At 43.7% G+C, this 16662-nt stretch overlaps 1 long non-coding RNA gene across 1 annotated transcript; it reads right to left on the bottom strand.

Moving 5' to 3' along the window:
- Positions 1 to 13639: 13639 nt before the first annotated feature.
- Positions 13640 to 15428, bottom strand: LOC148816521 (uncharacterized). The gene is made up of 4 exons (XR_016094644.1): positions 15391 to 15428; positions 14920 to 14973; positions 14358 to 14413; positions 13640 to 13880 (listed from the first exon to the last, which is right to left on the bottom strand). It is a non-coding gene; the product is annotated as an uncharacterized LOC148816521 (long non-coding RNA).
- Positions 15429 to 16662: the final 1234 nt, after the last annotated feature.

Here is a 16662-nt window from a genome sequence, read left to right as displayed (position 1 = left end):
AATAAAAACTGTTGATGGCATTTTCTGAATTGTCTTCTATTTTTTAAGGTGTGTTGGAAGGGTTTGCTCTGGGCTGGTGTCTCACTGCTGTAAGTTTTTGGCTGGAGAATCTGGAGAGAGCACAACCAGTTTCCGAGGAACGATGCGATGGGTTGTTTTGTACTTTGCGCCACGGCCGCAAGGGGACACCCTATCGCATCGTGACTTGGGAACTGCGGGGGCTACCCCCTTTTTAAGTCGCTCCAGATTTTCCCGCCTTTTTAGATAGTCTCTGGGGTGTTAGGGTCCCTAGCAGTGAGCCCAGGTACAGCCCCTAGGGGAGGAGAAGGGAGGATAGCTCTAGCCAAGCCCCCTCACTCCCAGCTGAGAGGAAGGCGGGCTGGAGATGGCTTTGGCCCGAGAGAGAGGAGGCACCCAGGGCGGACTCAGCCTATCAGTCACAGCTTGTAACCAACAGACTTCTAAGTCCACACCAGGAGACCTGCCTTCCCCTCCTGCTGGGAGTAGACGGGGCTGGGTTTGATTGATGGGAGGAGACCACGCCCTGAAAGAGCCCCGGTATATACTAAGTTTTTTGGCGGGAAAATCTGGACAGACTTAACAAGGGGGTAGCCTCTGCAGTTTCCAAGTCACAAAGCGATAGGGTGTCCCCTTGCGGTCAGTGACAACAAGGAAAAAACAGCCCTTAGCATCGTGTCTCAGAAACTGTTAGTAAAGTCTCTCCGCCAAAAAACTCACCAACACCGGGGGTTTTCAGGACCAAGGGGGTACTGAGCTCTGCACGAGAACAGAAAGAACAAAACACATCAAAATCCAATAAACAATTTATTGAGCGAAAATTGCATACAAAACAAAGCATTCCAGTACGAGCGATGCACGGACTCGAAGTGAAAATTAACACATTAACGCTAAAGGTTTTTACAAGTAAACAGAGTACAAAAACATTAGCATGCAAGTACATGGAAAAGCACAGAAACATACAGCACGTTACTGTTTCTCCGAGAGATCTGTCGAGGCAGCGACCAGAGTGAAGACGGGAACTTCGTTGCCTTTCCTGCAAAACAACAGAAATCAGTATTAGCTGTGCTTTCTGTTACAAACAGCATCTCGAAATTATACCAGCTCGTTAGATCGAGCTTCCGTATTTACTGACACGTTCAGAAGATGAAACAGTTGAAATAAAGCACTTAGTCTGCTGTATCGCGAAACGCTCCTGGTGAACAGATATTGAAGCACTCAGGTTTCAAAAAAGTGTGCCAAATAACGAAGGCACAATCAATACAGCTACTGTTCATGTTTATCGATTAGAACGAAACTGTCACATTCAAATGTTGTTTTTTACAAGTTCCATTTCGATTGGAATATTCTTTTTCTGAGAAAACATCGTTAACACGCGAGCAGTTAATCCAAATCTTTATAGGCTCCGTGGTTTCAATTTTTGTGATGCCATTTGGGAACAAAAACGGTTTCTTATGTTTTACATAAACAGCAGGCACTCAGTTTTGTCGCGTCACAACAATTTCTGCCGTGAAGAAATGTCGTGTCGCCTAGCTTGACTCTACTTTGGACAAAGTGCATCACGTTTATCAACGATTTTCAGTAGATACAGTATATACTGCACTTCAATATGAGACGCGTTAACGAATAAATAGGTTAATACTTACATAGATAATTCCAGCAGCTCAGCCAAGCATGTCCTCCCCCGAAAACTGGAAACACAAGTACACCAGTATTTAGACGATCATTTAATGATAATTAAAACCAAGGTTTCTAAGCAGCAAATGGCATTTTCACCCGCTAGCGCAGAACATATTTCAGTATGATACGTGTAAAAACGAATAAAATGTTTAACTTACGTTGATACTCTCGTTACTTATTGACAAACTTGTCCTGCCCGAAGACACTAGACTGAAAACACACAGAAAACAGAATTTTGAAATTAAAGGCCATTTAAACTAAGCAGTATTCATTGAAAGCGATTTTTAAACGAGAAAATAAGAACGTAATTACCTAAAGAAGATTAAACAGTTTAAAATGATTTACAGTTGAAATAAAGCGCTTAGTCTGCTGTATTGCGAAATGTTCCTGTTGAACATATATTAAAGCATTCAGCTTTGCAAATGTGCAAAATACCGAAGGCACAACACAGTCAAGTCAGCTACTGTACATGTTTATCGATTAAATGGAAACGACCACATTCTAATATTTTTTGACAACTTCCATTTTGATTAACATTCGTTTTCTGAAACAACATCGTTAACACGGGAACAATTAATCCAAATCTTTATAGGCTCCATTGTTTTAATTCGTGTGACGTAATTTGGAAGCTAAAACGGTTTCTTATGAATCTGTATTATGCGCACCCCAGAAAAAAGGCTAAAGTGATAGCAGTTTAACTACTTCTGCCATGGAGAAATTTAGTGACCTAGTTTGACTCCTTTGGACAAGGTACATAACGTTTATCAACAACAAGTTTCTGGAGATACGGTATGGACTGCACTTCAATGTGAAACGCGTAAACGAATAAACAGGTTTGTACTTACATAGATAATTCCAGCAGCTAAGCCGAGCATGTCCTGTTCGAAGACACCAAACTGGAACACAAGAACATGTATTTAGACGACCATTTACAGATCATTTAAACCAAAGTTTCTTAGCAGCATGAAATGAATAAAATGTTTAAACCTCCGTTTATACTCCTAATATTTAGCGAGGATCGTGTCCTGTCCGAAGACACTAGACTGAAAACACTATAAACAAAAGAATTTCGAATTTCAAGACCATATAAACAAAGAAGTTTTCGCTGTAAGCGTTTTTTAACCATGTTACCACGAATAGAAGAACATAATCACCTAAAATACTCTGGAAAACAATGAGAAAAGACTTTACAATTCTAGAAAAGCTATTTTCAGTTTGGATGAATGCTTAAATGTGTGAGCAAATTTCACGAAATGTTTGATAAAGCAAAGTAAGATAAACAGGCAGAAAAGCGACGTTTTCATTCTGCCAATACAGCAGTGTCTTGAGTGCTACAATAGGGCTTTTCTTCGATGTAAAATAAATACTCACGCTGTTTGTGTAACACAAGTTTAAAAAAGGAGAGAAGCGTTGGAAATGAGAGACAATAAAAATGCTATTTTGCGCCTAACGAAAATAAGTGTTTACTGCTTTCTCCTGTTTGGTTTAGACAACATAACTATATGAATTAAATCTTATTTACATTAAAATAAATGGAAAATAAAACTAGTCAGAAAAAGACGCGGAACAAACTCACTCAGCTCCCTCCTCTCTCGCAGAACCTGGCCCACAGGTGAGCGGGGCGGGGCCTGCGAGGGATGTCATTCAAGTGGGCGTGGCTACAGGATGACGGGGAAGGTGGCTTTTTTTCTTCCACCTGAAAACATGTGGAAGAAATCGAGCCTGTTTTCAGAAGCCCCCATGAGTTACACGTTTCAAAATTCTTTTTTCCATAGTCATCAGGGTGATTACAGCTGGTGCATTTAATTCTTATTAGTATTTGAGGGCCACTGGAATATGAATGAAAGAATTTAGAAATATGTTGGTGAGCTGTGGGGTCTAAAGTTCTTAGCAGGACATTTACTCTTCTATAACTCTATAATTTACCTTAACGCTGCACCAGGAAGTCAGATTTTTCGTCTGTAAACGTTTATTATAGACTCAATGTACTACCTTTGTATTCTTCTTCAACAAGAGTTCAAATTATTTTTGCACATCACAGAGATAATTTTGTGTAAGGTCATTGTGTAATGTACATCTCATCATTTACTTGCAAAGTAGTTGTATGTGTGTAATTCTTAAAATACAAAGCAACCACAAAGAAGAAAAGAGAGCACAATGTACAAGTGACAAAAATTAAGAATTGGCATTGAAATAGAACTAATCAACACTGGTGTACTAAGGATAAAATGCTATTTTTTTTCTCAGTTAAGTCACAAATTCAAGTACTATTTTCTTTAACACATTACTGTATTTAGCAGTTGTATTTTTGGCTTATCAACCAGCAGAAGAGGCTTTGGTTTCATATGGGTGTCCACTCCAATAATGAAGCTCCACCCCTGTTCCTCATGGTTCACCGACCATCATCAAAGGCTCAACAACAATGTTTTAACATGAAACCTTATGTGTATTTAAACAAAAAAACAATAAGAACCGAGATCACTCACATGCGAGAGCACAATGCAACTTTAAAACTCAGATCGACACGTAGATTTCACCGTTGTTGATACTAGAGAAACAATTGTTATGTTGCGCCTTAAGAAATGTTAAACTTTAGCTGTGACCAGAGGAAAAGTCACACACTTCAATGGAATTGAAATGCTACACGTAACAATACCTTTTACCTGACTACTTACTCCATTAATGACGTCACACCTGTTCGAGAAAATCAGGAAACATTAATCAGATTTAGAAAATAAATATCCCACATGGTCAGAGATTATTGTATAAAGTAGCTACATACCTGTGCCATTCTCCCACAACCCTTTGTGTAAAGAGCTGTGCTCTCTCCCAGAAGGGCTGGTGGCTCTTAGAAGTCTATCGCTCACTTCTTCTTGGGAGCTTAGGCTTCATGGTCAAGACAAGCAGAAACATACCACATTAAGAAGAAAGTCTGAAATGTAGAAAAATATATGATATATTTCTTTTGCTTTTTGCTCAGTGTCATTAACACACTCCAGGTCCTGGACAATGGATGCTGTCTCTTGGAAGTGGGACAGAACCACAGGGTGGAAGAGTCCAGGGTGCTCAGGGCAGAGACAAGGTGCTTCCGAGCAGTCAGGCTCAGAGGCTGCGGTGCGCAGGGAAACCCTGGAGTGCAGTGGACGGACTGGAAAGGAAGTCGGGGGTATCCAGGGAGGAGGTCTGGGGTTGCCGTGCCGTCAGACTCAGAGGATGCAGAGCGGAGTGAAGTCCTGGAGCTGGAGCACACTGGGACAGAGTCTGAGAGCTGGGGGTCAGCGTCCAGCCCGGGGATCTCCTCCCTGGAGAGTCAGCCCACTGATGGGACTTGAGCAGCCTCAGCTGGGGAGTGCAATCCTGTGCCGGGCTCCCAGAAGAAGAGGGGGACTCTTGCGTGTCTCAGAACTGGAATGGGATCCTATTGATGAGCCCCTGCAGGAGAATGGGAATCCAGCTTCGGAGTGGAATCCTGGTGTTGAGAGCCAAAGGCAGAGGTGCAGACGGGCTTTGGGATCCCGGCTGAGACGACCACCTGGAAAGGCTGCTGAGGCACCTGCTGTCACGCCCTGTACACCTAGAGGGCACTCTCCTTCTGTCCTGTTCCTTGTTCCTTGTGATTATTCATGTCTTTCTGGTGTGTCTTGTTGTGTAGCCTATTTACTTCCTGTGGGTGGGAACTTTGTACCAGTTCCCAGGAAGCTGGACATCCCCCAGACCAATGTCGACCTTAACCGCTTTTACCGCAGGATCCGTCTCAGAGCACATTTTGCCGACAATTCCTCTTCACAGGCAGCTGATAACAACCCGGTTATTGATGTCATTAACAACATTAATCCCAAACAGAGCTGTTGGACTCCCTCCTCTGGCCGTTTTCCACCAGTTGATTATTTCATCAACCAATGCACTAATCAAGCTCCCAAGGCACTCTCTATACCCAGTAAACATAGGTCTAACCTCACCCAAGGAGAAAATCAGGCGCTCCAGTCTCTCCGCAACAGGGATGATATCGTCATCAAACCAGCGGACAAAGGAGGCGCTGTTGTGGTGTGGCGTAAGGATCTATACATCTCTGAAGCCTCTAGACAACTAACTGACACTTCTGCCTATCTCCCTCTCCAACAGGACCCTACCACTGACTACCAAAAGGAAGTGGTATCCACCATTTCTCTTCTTATCAGCAGTAATGAGCTCCCCCAGGAGGCAAACCGGCTCATCATGGAACATCCACAGGTATCTCAATTTTACCTCCTCCCCAAAATCCACAAACCGGACACCCCTGGACGCCCCATCGTATCAGCATGTAACTGTCCAACTACTTACATCTCAGCCTTTCTCGACAGCCTCATGAGACCGCTGGTTGAAGATCTTCCCTCATACATCAAAGACACCAACCACGCGCTCCAACTTTTTAATGATTTCCAATTTCAGGGTACCGAATGCTACATTTTTACCATGGACATCACATCTCTGTACACCGTCATTCCCCATAATGACGGCCTTACAGCACTCAAGCACATGCTGGACAAACGCACAGTGCTTGATCCACCCACCCACACCCTGGTACGCCTTGCAGAATTGGTCCTCACACTGAACGCATTCTCTTTCAATAATCTTTTTTACCAACAGGTCAGTGGAGTTGCCATGGGCACCAGAATGGGACCCAGCTATGCCAACATTTTTGTCGGCTGGGTAGAAGAACGCTTCTTCGCTTCCTACACTGGCTATGTCCCTGACCTCTACAAACGATATATTGATGACTGCGTCGGTGCCGCCACATGCTCCAACGATCAGCTTGAGTTCTTCCTGCACCATTTCACCAACTTCCACCCGTCCCTCAAATATACGATTAACATATCTTCCACTACTCTTCCGTTTCTAGACATCCACTTGTCTATCAACTACCCCCGACTGTCCACTTCAGTTTATTACAAACCCACGGATTCACACAGCTACCTCCTGTACAGCTCATTTCACCCCAACCACACTAAAAACTCTCTTCCTTTTTCACAGTTCCTTAGGTTACGACGATTATGCAGCGACGACATCGACTTCGAGAACCAAGCCCTCGAAATGTACTCATTTTTCATCAACAGAGGATACCCCAGCAGTGTGATTGACAGGGCCCTTGCCCGAGCCAAAAACACCCCCCGGACCATCAACCCGATCAGGAACTCCCGCCGTAACAACCGCATTCCTCTGGTGCTTCCTTACCACCCTAACACACTTCCTATCCCCAGGACCATTAACCACAACTTTTCCATCCTACAGGATGATCCCTCCATTGGGGCCCTCTTTTCTGATCGCCCTATTATCTCATATCGCCGACCACCTAATCTGCGTAACCTCCTTGTTCACAGCTCCCTTGACCGCCCTCAACAACCATCCACACCAGGCACTTTCCCTTGCAACAGAGCTCGCTGTATCACCTGCAAATACACAGCCACCACCACACTCATTCAAGGCCCCTCAGGACAATTCCGGATCACCCAGACAGCATCTTGTACCTCCAGCAACCTTGTTTACTGTATCTCTTGCAGTAAATGCCCAGCCATCTACATTGGAGAAACAGGAAGGAGACTCGGAGACCGTTTCAGAGAACACGTCAGGGCTGTAAAGATTAAAGATCTCTCCAAGCCCATTGTTTCTCATTTCACCTCTGACGGCCACGACCACTCTAATCTCTCCGTCTGTGTTCTCAAAGACGGTTTTCCAAACTCATACATCAGAAAGACCACCGAAACTAAAATTATTCTGCAGCTAGGATCACACCTTCTCCCTTCCCTTAACGACAGACTAATGTTCTTTTAAATTTTCTCCATTCATTGGAAGTTTCATTTCACACATCTCTGCACCCATTCTGACTTCACACCTCTTGATTGGCCTCTCTTTCTGTCCCCTGCTCCCGCCTCTCACTCCTCCTCCCTCCCAACCTTTGTTCTCCCGCTACTTTACCTTTGCCTACTGCCCTGTCTCTCTCACACCTGAAGAAGGCTCCACGGCCGAAACGTTGTGTTCTCTTTCTTCTTTTTTTCAGCATGGAATAAACCTATTACTTGTTCCTTATTTACTTCCTGTGTCTGCTCTGCTCTGCTCCTGGCTCGGCATTGAGGGTACGGATGTCCTGAGACCCGCCGAGCACCAGGTCACCCCACGTCCGTGGCCTGAGGGCATAGGTTTCTATTCCGACATCGTCTGACCCCTTGAGTCTGGGCTAACCTCCGTCTTGCCCCCTTTTACCGCTACGCATAGGTTCTCTACTGCTCTCCTGGCCATTCCACGGCTTGCCCTTTCGACATCTGTGACACCTGCCTGGGGAACTGGAGAACAGGGGAGCCAACAGGACAGAAGGATCCTGTGGGTGTTTCCATAACATTTGTTTTTTGAGGGAACAGGGTGGCTAGCCTTGTGCCCAACCTCCAACATGGAGGACCTGGAGCCCGATGTGGGACACGAACCCACTGCCCTGAGATTATGAGTCTTGTGCTCCACCAACAGAGCTAGCTAGCAAACAGGACATGGTCAGAATAACAACAGGAAGGCAGAAAAAAGTGCAGAGGTGAGAAGTGAAGGGGGTGAAAAGCACAGTGATGGAGCACCATTGAAGCAGGGCTAAGGCTTTAAATAGAGTAAATGAGAAATGGAGTAATGAACGGAATCGTTGTCATTTAATGCAGATCACCTGAAAGAGATCCGGCGTATTCAGCAAGCCCTGGAAAACCTTGAGCCCTTGTGAGAATGTGACAGTTTCGTGTGACAGCCACTGCTAGACGAAAGACACCACATGGGTGCGATCATTACAGTGTGCGCTTCTTTTTCTGGTGGGTGCTCCCTTTTCAAGTGTATGTTCCTTTCTAGTGCACACTCTTTTCTAGCGTGTATTTTCTTTTTCCAGTGTGTGCTCCTTTTCCTCATGTGCATGTGCTTTTTCTAGTGTGCACTCACATTTTTTTAGTGTGTCTTCCTTTTTTTAGAGTGCACTACCTTTTTCTAGTGTGTGCTCCTTTTTCTTGTGCACGTTACTTTTTCTAGTATGCATTCCCTTTTCATAGACTGTGCTCCTTTTTCAAGTGTGTTCGCTTCATCTAGTGCGTGCTCTTTATTCAATTGTGCACTCCTTTCTCTAGTGCGAGTGCAATTTTATTTTAGCGCACTCCCATTGCTATTGTGCACTCCCTTTTTCTAGTGTGCGTTATCTTTTCCCAGTGTGTTCCCCTTTCTCATGAATGCTGCTTTGTTTAGTGTGCCATCTTTGTCCTAGAGTGTGCTCCTTTTTCTAGTGTGTGCTCCTTCTACTGTGTCTTGCCCGTTTCTAGAGTGAATTCCTTTTTCACTCCTTTATACCTTTTTCAAGAGTGCACTCGTTTGTCTAGTGTCCATACATTTTTTTTTCTAATGTGCACTTCTTTTTCTAGTCTGCTCTCCTTTTTCTACTGTGTGTCCTCATTTTAATTTTTAAAGTGTGTGCTCCTTTCTCTGATGCGTGATCCAGTTTCTTAGTTTAATTTCCCTTTTTCTAGTGTGCACTCCTTTTTAATGTGTGTACTCCTTTTTGTAGTGTGCATTTTCTTTTTTAGACAGCGGAGTAGTGGCTGCAGTTTAAGTAACCCCTATATGGGTGAGACGTGAACAACAGTCTCAGAGCAGACTGTGGAGAAGAATATCGAAGCAATTCCAGAAGGGACCTTCAAGAGCAACTATTCTGAGAGAATTATCCAGTGTGAACGATGTGATTTGTTTTTAAGAGAGAGCAGCTTGTTTAGTGTGTGAATAGGGCTGTGCAGTAAGTCTGCTGTGAATGAGACTGTGAATGAGTTAAGGCTCCATTCAGAGGTTGAGTTAGTTAGCAGTGGCAGCTAGGCAAGTAAAGGTGTCCCGGCACAGCCTGGGATGGGAGAAGGAGGCATCTGAGAGGATGTGAGAGTTTTATCTTGAGCGTGTTGAGTCTCAGCCTGAGAGTGGGGTGCTGGAGGCTTGGTGTGATGAGAGAGTTAAGCCTGGGGGTGAGAGTGAGATGCTGGAGACTCTTGAGTTGTGTGAGACCCAGTCCAGCGGTGTGGTGAGATGGTGTCAGTGGCTGGAGGAGGACCTGAAAGTCTAAGGGCTGGCTGGTCATGAGAGGACCAGTGGCTACAGTGAGGGAACAGGAGACTCCAGATCAGGGAGGGGGTAGGAGGCTTCATGGGATCAAGTGGGAGTAGGAGGCTCCAGATCAGGGAGTAGCAGGAGGCTCCTAGAGAGATTGGATAGTGTCGCTTATGTTCAAGGAAGACTTTGAAGAGTAGCAGTCGAGGTTGTTGCCATGGCGGCCTGCCTATAAGGCAGTAGAGAGGGTCTGGACAATCGGGATCGACCGAGTCAAGGGCGTTCCACTGCAGCTTCCTGGAAGAGAATCTCGAAGGGTGAGAGCTGGAGGTGAAGCTCATCAAGCTCGGGAAACCACGAGTGAAGGGCTTGTTGATGCGAAGAACATAAGGCACAATCTCGGAGGAGATCAGAGAGGACAGAGGCATAGGCGAATTGTAGACTCTGGGCCTGGGAGTCCATGAGCTGAGGAGTCCAGAGATCTTGGCGTAGATGTATGTGTGCGACAAGTCCTGGTTGCACCGATGAGGAGGCCATGATCATCACACTACACTCGGAGGAGTGTGAGTGTAAAGAAAGAGAACATGGGAAAAGAGCTCCTCATCAACCTGTGAGGGGTGTGTCTGGCACGTCGGATATGCCTGTTGGTGCCCAGTAGGTTCAGACTCTTCAGAAGGAAAGGTGACTTTAACGAGTGGAGTCATGTTGTCTGCGGCCACTGTGGGTTCTTACAAATGTTCTTCCACCTCCTCTTTTGTAAACTTCAGCTTTCCTGTTCTTTTATCGATATAAAGCTTAGGGTACGGAATAAACTTTAGTCTTGGGATTTCACAGAGATTGAGAAATTGTACTTCAGTACAGTGCACTAGTGTTAAAAATAATGCTGTTGACTTAAGAACTTCCTGATTATTCAATTAACCAGAATTTTCTCTTGTTCTTGTGACTTCTTAAATGAATGTGACTAATAAGAAGCACAAAGGTACTAAATCGAGTGTAAGATAAACATTTACAGATGATCTTGGTGCAGCACAAAGATAAATCAGGTTATAGAACAATAAGTGTCCTGCTAAGAACTTTAGATCCCACAGCTCACCAACATATTTGTAAATTCTTGCATTCATATTAGTGTGGCCCTCAAATACTAATAAGGATTAAATGCACCAGCTGTGATTACCCTCATGGACATGGAAAAAAAGGATTTTGAAACGTGTAACTCATGGTGGCTTTTGAAAACATGTTCGATTTCTTCCACAGGTTTTCGGAAGGAAGATAAAAGACGAGACGAGAAAAAAGCCACCCGCCCCGTCGTCCTGTAACCACGCCCACTTGAATGACATCCCTCGCAGGCCCCGCCCCGCTCACCTGTCCGCCGGGATCTGCGAGAGAGGAGGGTGCTGAGTGAGTTTGTTCCGCGTCTTTTTGTGACTAGTTTTATTTTTCCTTTATTTTAATGTTTAATTTAATTTTAAAGCTTTCATTCATATTATTATATTGTCTACACCTCGCAGGAAGATGTAAAGGGGTAAAACACTTCTTTTCGATAGGCGCTAAATAACATTTTTATTGTCTTTCTTTTCCAGCGCTTCTCTCGTTTTTAGCAGGACACTTGTGTTACACAAACAACGTGTGTATTTCTTTGACTTCAAAAAAAAATTATGTTGTAGCACTAAAGACACTGTTGTATTGGCAGAATGAAAACGTAGCTTTTCAGCCTGTTTCTTTATCTTAATTTCCTCTGTCAAACATTTGAAATTTGCTCACAAAATCAAGCGTGCGCATTCATCCAAACTGAAAATAGCCTACCTAGAATTGTAAAGTTAATCTTCTCATTGTTTTCCAGAGTGTTTTAGGTAATTACGTTCTTATTTTCTCGTTTAAGATCGCCTTCAATGAATACTGCTTAGTTTAAATGGCCTTTAATTTCAAAATTCTGTTTTCTGTGTGTTTTCAGTCTAGTGTCTTCGGGCAGGACAAGTTTGTCAATAAGTAACGAGAGTATCAACGTAAGTTAAACATTTTATTCGTTTTTACACGTATCATACTGAAATATGTTCTGCGCTAGCGGGTGAAAATGCCATTTGCTGCTTAGAAACCTTGGTTTTAATTATCATTAAATGATCGTCTAAATACTGGTGTACTTGTGTTTCCAGTTTTCGGGGGAGGACATGCTTGGCTGAGCTGCTGGAATTATCTATGTAAGTATTAACCTATTTATTCGTTAACGCGTCTCATATTGAAGTGCAGTATATACTGTATCTACTGAAAATCGTTGATAAACGTGATGCACTTTGTCCAAAGTAGAGTCAAGCTAGGCGACACGACATTTCTTCACGGCAGAAATTGTTGTGACGCGACAAAACTGAGTGCCTGCTGTTTATGTAAAACATAAGAAACCGTTTTTGTTCCCAAATGGCATCACAAAAATTGAAACCACGGAGCCTATAAAGATTTGGATTAACTGCTCGCGTGTTAACGATGTTTTCTCAGAAAAAGAATATTCCAATCGAAATGGAACTTGTAAAAAACAACATTTGAATGTGACAGTTTCGTTCTAATCGATAAACATGAACAGTAGCTGTATTGATTGTGCCTTCGTTATTTGGCACACTTTTTTGAAACCTGAGTGCTTCAATATCTGTTCACCAGGAGCGTTTCGCGATACAGCAGACTAAGTGCTTTATTTCAACTGTTTCATCTTCTGAACGTGTCAGTAAATACGGAAGCTCGATCTAACGAGCTGGTATAATTTCGAGATGCTGTTTGTAACAGAAAGCACAGCTAATACTGATTTCTGTTGTTTTGCAGGAAAGGCAACGAAGTTCCCGTCTTCACTCTGGTCGCTGCCTCGACAGATCTCTCGGAGAAACAGTAACGTGCTGTATGTTTCTGTGCTTTTCCATGTACTTGCATGCTAATGTTTTTGTACTCTGTTTACTTGTAAAAACCTTTAGCGTTAATGTGTTAATTTTCACTTCGAGTCCGTGCATCGCTCGTACTGGAATGCTTTGTTTTGTATGCAATTTTCGCTCAATAAATTGTTTATTGGATTTTGATGTGTTTTGTTCTTTCTGTTCTCGTGCAGAGCTCAGTACCCCCTTGGTCCTGAAAACCCCCGGTGTTGGTGAGTTTTTTGGCGGAGAGACTTTACTAACAGTTTCTGAGACACGATGCTAAGGGCTGTTTTTTCCTTGTTGTCACTGACCGCAAGGGGACACCCTATCGCTTTGTGACTTGGAAACTGCAGAGGCTACCCCCTTGTTAAGTCTGTCCAGATTTTCCCGCCAAAAAACTTAGTATATACCGGGGCTCTTTCAGGGCGTGGTCTCCTCCCATCAATCAAACCCAGCCCCGTCTACTCCCAGCAGGAGGGGAAGGCAGGTCTCCTGGTGTGGACTTAGAAGTCTGTTGGTTACAAGCTGTGACTGATAGGCTGAGTCCGCCCTGGGTGCCTCCTCTCTCTCGGGCCAAAGCCATCTCCAGCCCGCCTTCCTCTCAGCTGGGAGTGAGGGGGCTTGGCTAGAGCTATCCTCCCTTCTCCTCCCCTAGGGGCTGTACCTGGGCTCACTGCTAGGGACCCTAACACCCCAGAGACTATCTAAAAAGGCGGGAAAATCTGGAGCGACTTAAAAAGGGGGTAGCCCCCGCAGTTCCCAAGTCACGATGCGATAGGGTGTCCCCTTGCGGCCGTGGCGCAAAGTACAAAACAACCCATCGCATCGTTCCTCGGAAACTGGTTGTGCTCTCTCCAGATTCTCCAGCCAAAAACTTACAGCAGTGAGACACCAGCCCAGAGCAAACCCTTCCAACACACCTTAAAAAATAGAAGACAATTCAGAAAATGCCATCAACAGTTTTTATTGCAGAATACACAGCACAAACAGTAGCAGCAGTCAGCAGGAAACGTGCAGGTTAAGAATGTCAATACATCAAGGGAAAGATACAGCACTGAATCGGTACATTACAGATCAAGCCACTGGAGTCAACAATGAAATTCACAGAAAAGCACACACTGTCAAGAATAACTTGCCAACGCACAAGGAGTTGCTGGAGCGGAGCTGGAAAGGAGATCGTCGGAGCGCCGAGGAGCAGGAGCCGCAGAACTGAAGGCAAAAGAAAAAAAAAACATTAACAAGATATCGGATTTGCAGAATCGATTCGCTCGACTTTCGGAAGTCTATTAACTTTTTAAATCAGCTAAAATAGTAATTGTAATAGTAATGAGTAATTTCATGAGAAATCACAGACATCTCAGCCCCACTACTACAATATTTTGAAAATTCGTTCAGCCACATAGAAATGCAATGCTACTTATGCATTTACAGCGTCTATCATATTCGAGTGAACTCCCTGCTTTGAAAACCGTCGTTGAAAGTTTTAGTATTATCCGTCTTTACCCAGTGGTTTCAATAGACGAACAATCTGAGACTTAGAGCTTCCCATCTCTATTCAACAGAAGCACAACGAAACGAAGAGAAGCTTGGTATAAACCCGTTCTGGTGTTAAAATGCAGGGAAGTGGGTGTTGTCTTACGGAGTTACACAAATATAAATAGTATAGCGAAAGGTAGCCTTACTTACCCTGGGGGAAAAACAACTTTCATAACTGCAGGCGCGTTCTTGAAATCCTTTGTCACCTGGAGAAATAAAACACGAATTAGTCAATTCGATCTTTTCAAAATTGTATAATTTCGGAGTGGAAAGCTTTATTACACCTCGAATCCGCACAGAAGAGATCCAACAGCTGCCCGAAGAAATATACAATCCCGCTCAAATTCACTAAGAAAACAGTCCCACTATTCCAATATTTAGAAAATACGTTCGGCCACACAGAAATTCAACGCTACAAATAAATTTAAGAGAAAGTACCACTTACAGCGGGTATCATTTTCGATAAAACTCCCTGCTTTGAAAAGAATCGTTAACATTTGTTAGTGTTATCCATCTTTACTCAATGGATTCAATAGATGAAGATCCAGCGCCCTAGAGTTTTTATTTGTATTCAACAAAAGCACAACGAAACTAAGAAGAAGTTAGAATAGTTGTATAAACTCGTTCTGGTTTTAAAATGCCGGCAACACGTGTTGTCTTATCGAGTTACAAAAAATAGGATGGCGAAAGGTAGGAATATAACTTACAGTACCTCTGAAAAACACTTTTTATAACCGGAGGCCCCTTCTTTACATCCTTTTGTCACCTGGAGAAATAAAAACATACGAATTAGTCATCTCATCTTAATATTTTAGAAGTTCGGAGTGGAAAGGGTCATAGCCCATATCCGCAATGAAGAGATATCACACAACAATTGACTTTAGAAAAGAATTAGTTTGATGGTAAACTAGCCTTACATACCTACATACCTTGAAGTACCATATATTTAAAAATGCTGCAATGAAAGATAGTATAAGAACGCTTAATTGGAGATTTTAACACGTCCACAGCAAGCCCAAACGGAGAGAACACTCATTTCGGCGTCCTATAAAACACAAATTAAACCGAAATACATACAATTAAAAATGTAGCGACATGCATAAACTCTGTCTCTCTTCCCTCAACGTGATATTTGCATGTTTTAACTTAAAATAAGAAAATTAGAAATAAAACGCAAACGCACCTAACGCCGCAGAGACTCGTCCCGCCGCCATCTTGCCGGGCGCACCTGTGGAACAGGTGGACGGGGCGTGTCCGCTGAGGAAGGTCACTCTGGAGGCGGGCTCGGCTCCTGAAGGACAGCTGGGGATTCAGTTCCAAGGGTTCAACACTGACGTTACTGAAGATACACAGACATTTTTACTCACCAAAACATGCAGAAAGTATTTAAGGGCTGACGATTTTCAGACAAACTGATACAATGACATTCACCTACGAGGTTGTTTGTCGGGAACGTTTCGCCGAATCAAGAGAAACGTGCTGGAGAGAGACCCCTGTCGCTCCTAGTTAGGACTGCACCTCTCTTTCACTGCTGATGCCACACCTGTCCTGAAGGTGTCACAGTGGTATAAGGGGCTGCTTTTTAGAATTGAGTCAACATCTAATCATTTATAAAGGACCTAAACCACCCAATTTACCCTGTTTTGGAAGGCCCCGAAAATGGAGCCCCCCAAAACGGCCGGCGTGGTAGAGAACAGCCCCTTCTACAAACTCACCCCGACAGCGCGAGAGCTACACCCGGGGATAAGATCTCACACTGACGGGGAGGCTCGGGGCTCGTGTTTAACTCACTCTGATCTCTGAGAGTCGCTCTGCTTCCTGAACTTTAGAAGTGTCCGATGGTTCAGCCCGCGGAGCCACCAGGCCGGCCATACAGTCCCCCGGGCATGTAACTCTCTTATTCAGTCTGAAGCCACGTCCCAGTTCCGACACCAGACACTTCCCCCTGTTTTCTCGCTTTCAAACATTAAGTCTGCTGAGACGCCTTTATAATGCGATTTTCTAGCCCTTTTGCGACTGGACATGACTTGTTTAACTTTTCGAATGACAGCGAAAAACAGAGATTCAAAGTTTGCCACAGAGTTGGAGGAGCCTTTATGTCATGTGTCAGACGTGAAGTCCGAGAGGTTAAAATGTTTTATTTTTTTAAACAAAATGTCTGAAATGATTCTAATTCTATTAAAACAATTACTACATGAGCGATATATTAATCTGAATGTTTTATACCCCAGCTGGCGTCTGGAAAGAGTATCCCAGTAGGTGTCACGATAAGACATATTTATATTTCCATGGGCGTTTGATAAGGTTAAGAAAACAGAATTGTGATAAAGACGAAATAACAAGTTTTGCAATCAATGGTGCATCACATCGCTCCATATTTTTACTACGAGAGATGCTGTTATTTAATATACTATTAGATAAGAAAGTTACTGTAGTCTAGTGCAAAACGTGCAGG

The sequence above is a fragment of the Atractosteus spatula genome, chromosome 22 (genome assembly GCF_055471065.1).
Source record: "Atractosteus spatula isolate fAtrSpa1 chromosome 22, fAtrSpa1.hap1, whole genome shotgun sequence".
Classification (NCBI taxonomy): Eukaryota; Metazoa; Chordata; class Actinopteri; order Semionotiformes; family Lepisosteidae; genus Atractosteus; species Atractosteus spatula.
Note: the sequence above shows the minus strand (reverse complement) of the source record. Positions and strands in the feature narration are given on the sequence as shown.